This window comes from Trichosurus vulpecula, chromosome 4 (assembly GCF_011100635.1).
Source record: "Trichosurus vulpecula isolate mTriVul1 chromosome 4, mTriVul1.pri, whole genome shotgun sequence".
NCBI lineage: Eukaryota > Metazoa > Chordata > Mammalia > Diprotodontia > Phalangeridae > Trichosurus > Trichosurus vulpecula.
In genome coordinates, this window is record NC_050576.1 from 359726104 (window position 1) to 359729989 (window position 3886).

At 36.8% G+C, this 3886-nt stretch overlaps 1 pseudogene; it reads right to left on the reverse strand.

The window, feature by feature from the left end:
- Positions 1-213: 213 nt before the first annotated feature.
- On the reverse strand, positions 214-1396 carry LOC118848352 (annotated as a pseudogene).
- Between the last annotated feature and the right edge of the window lie 2490 nt (positions 1397-3886).

Genomic DNA, 3886 nt, shown 5'->3' on the forward strand with positions numbered 1-3886 from the left:
AAAACAGACTTAACGCATAATTTACATGCAGGGAGGCAGAAATCTCACAAAGAATAGCTTGTGGGGCAGGAATTTGGTGAAGAGAGTTTAACACAAATAAACCCTCTTATTAAATAAAAGTTATACTTATATGGCATACATTAAGCTCTTCAACTTCCAAATGTAGTATAAAACTAGGGAAATGACCTCCAACTGGTTTTCAAAGTTGTTTCCTCAGATGAGATAAGCAACATTTATGGGCATTTCATCACTTTGAGTTGAGTAGTACTGTTCAATACCTGTGAGAATACGGATGTCATCATTTTTTAAAAAATTAATCACAACACATTTTTGGCCATATCGACCCGATCTCCCAGATCTGTGTATGTGTAATTCTCTGTTGCGGGGTAAGTCATAGTTAATGATAAGAGAGACTTGAGGAACATCTAATCCTCTGGCCTGATGTCTTTAGAAATTAGTACTCGTCTTGCACCAGATCTAGACTCTTTGATGAAGCAGCAAAGTTGGCTTCTCTCATCTTCTCAGTCAGCCACTCTACCTACCTCTTTGTATTACAAAAGGTGTCTGCTTGAGTGATGGGCAAGGTATCACAAAGATCACACAAAGTGTCACATTTCCATTCTTTCCATTGTCACAAGAAAACTGATTCCTTCAAGAGTCAATTCATCATTTTACCAAGATGTGAATTGAATAAGTCATGAATTTATTGGTCATTTCTAAGATCTCATGAGGCAATGTGGTATTGATAAAAACCATCTGGATAGCTGGAGACAGGTATCTGTACACATCATAAATTTGTTCCTGGAACCCTTTATTAAGCATTTCCAAGCTTCATCCAAAACCAACATCTTGATAACACAGGCTCTTAAACTTCTGTGACGAATCATATCAAATACATGACCTGGTGTACCAAACACAACATGCTGCCCATAATCCAGTTTCTTGATATCTTCACCAATATTTACCCCCTGCCCCAATACAGGCATGGCATTGGACATTTATATAATCACCCAGAGCAATAAGACCCTTTTGAATCTGTACAACTAATTCCCTGTTTGGTGCTAAGATCAAAGCCTGGGTTTCTGGCACCTGAATATCCAAACACTAGGGAATTAAAATGCTAAATGTTGCTGTTTCGCCTGTACACACTGAGACTGTGCAATGACATCTCTTCCTTTAATAATTTGTTTGATGGCATGCTGTTGGATAGCTTATGGTTTCTCAAAACCATAGGCATAAATGCCTTGTAGCAGGTCCTCCCGCAAACCCATTGAGTCAAAGATGTCATGTCCACCTCTTCACTGGTCTCAAATTCCACTTTGGTCATGTCTTCCTCCTTCAGCAGCCACTTATACACAGAACCTGAAGTAAATATCATGGCTGTGGCAGCCATACTGCCTAGGAATCTGGAAAGGGGTTGGGGGGTCAGGGAACTGCCTGTATATAATATTTATGCTCATATACATATAGCCATGTCCATATATATATATATATAGTCATATGTATAACATATGTATATTGTATATGTATGGGCATACACACACACACACACACACATAGTTAATGCAAATAATAAATTCCCTGAATTGGTCACGTGTATTTGAATTTGTACTACTTAAAATTGTATCATATGCAAAAAAATGTCAATTGCTTCCAGTTAGCTGGAAATATTCAGTGCAAACCTAAATCATGTGGACTCTTCAGGGGATTCCCTATTTACATTAATTGGAACCTATCCATATAAATTATGAAAACTGTCTATGGATAGAGAGAGAAAATAGATAGAAAGTAGCTACAAAATAGACACAGTTATATTTGTCTGCTTCTATATTTATGTATATAGCTATTTATACATATTTGTATAGATCAAAATTTATATAGAAATTTATAGATGGATATATCTATATTGATATTGACATCTTTATAAATCCGTATAAAAGAGATTTATGTGTATATATGTATGTAGATGGCTGGATGGATTGATAAATAATAATAGTAATACTGATGATGCTAAAGCATATTTGTTGATAATATTCTTTAAAGTGGAAATAATTCTGGACTTAGAGTCATGTAATCTATGAATCCAACACTAACTAGTTTCTGTCCATAGTTAAATCATTTATCTGTTCTAACCTCATCTGCAAATTAGCAAAATAATATTTGTTCTACACACACACACACATTCACACACACACACACGAAACAATGTGCATATTACAGGGACCAAATAATGTCCCCCAAGAAAGATACCAGGATGCATCCTATAATAAGTCTAGTGTTCTAGTTATTTTAATATTTTACTATTTATGCATTTGGTGCTTTATGTACATAACTAATCTTCCACTGTGTTTTCCATAATCAGTTTTTTTGCAGACATAGCTCTGTTTGTTCTGTGTCTCTCTACACACACATACACACATGTACACACACACACACGTTTACGCATATACACATGCCCTTCTCTAAGGGCATGCACCTCTTAAGTGAAGGGGTGCAGCTCAAACTCAAGTCTTCTATATTCTGTCAGTGACCTAGTGTCACCTGACTTCTCTGTGAGTGAAACTATGGCAGGTAAATTAGATGATTCTCTTTCACCTATAGATTCATATGCCTCCTATTCTTCAAATGGAAGTTTGAGCATGTCTAGGGAGTCTGGAAGGACTCTAGGTGTATGGATTAAGAAGTATTCATTTTACTATCCCATTTCATAGAATTTTATAAGAACCAAGGTTATATTTCAAACTAGGGAACAATTAGAAGATGGGAGATTCCAAGAAAGTTCAAGTTATTCGATACTTATAATTTCCCTGGTCTAAAAAGGAACCCCAGAAATTTCTGGCCAGCCTCAGTACAGAGTAAGCCTTTTGAGGTGTGTGGCTCTAGAGTTGGTTTCCAAAGCCCACCTCATACTGACATCATCAAGGCAGAGTGGTCCCAGGGCTCATATTTGAGGCATGAGGGAGTAACATGACCAATTTATGTGTGGTTTAAAGAGATAAAGTCTTCTAGGCACAGCAAAGCTCCTTGAATACATTTAGTACTTAATAAATGTTTGTTGATTAAGGAATTATCATAATTAAAGAGTTATAAAATAAATAATGTAATTAAATTAGTATATAGCTGAAGACTAAGAAAATTCCATCAGTTTCAGATCTTTACTTGAGGTTCTAATCTGTCTTTTATCATTATGTGTGACCTTATGCAAGTGAATCCATTAAAACTTCATTAAACCTCAGTTTTTTCATTGACAATGAAAGAAAAGAATGAAAATTACTGCTAAGGTCTTTCCAGATTGAAATTTTGGAATTGTGAGAAACAGTTGTGGGGATCACAGGACTCCCTAGGCAGGGTCAGCCCAAGCATGCTTACGCAGCTCATTGCTTTCCTGGCTTCATGTATTTAGGGAGATCCACATGGTAGACCCATTCTCATGGAAAAAACTCAGAAACAGAGTGGGCAGAGGAAGGTGTTTAATACACTTCTCATGAGGAAGCCAGTGGAATGCTCAGTAGGAGTACCCACACCGATAGAGAAGCAAGAGTGAGGTTAACCAGTTCTATCCTCTCCTTCAGAGTTAGGATTAGTTCAGACTCTTTAGGGTTTGTTCTTCATTACCCAACATTTCTTTTTTATGCAGATTATGTAGGTGTGGTAGTGAGAATACTTGTGACCTGGCATGACCCCTTAGGCTTAAACTGGTTGTCCCAGCCTAACCTTTCTAGTCCCCCTGGTGACAGGAGAACCACTGTTTTAGTAAAGTAAGATAAGCAAACTTCCCCCATAGTTTGGGAGTATTGCTTATCTCCCAATAAATTCTGTGGGAACAAAACAAGATACCATAATATCCCTTCTTACAGTAATCCATGAGTTCCAGTTATATATTTGT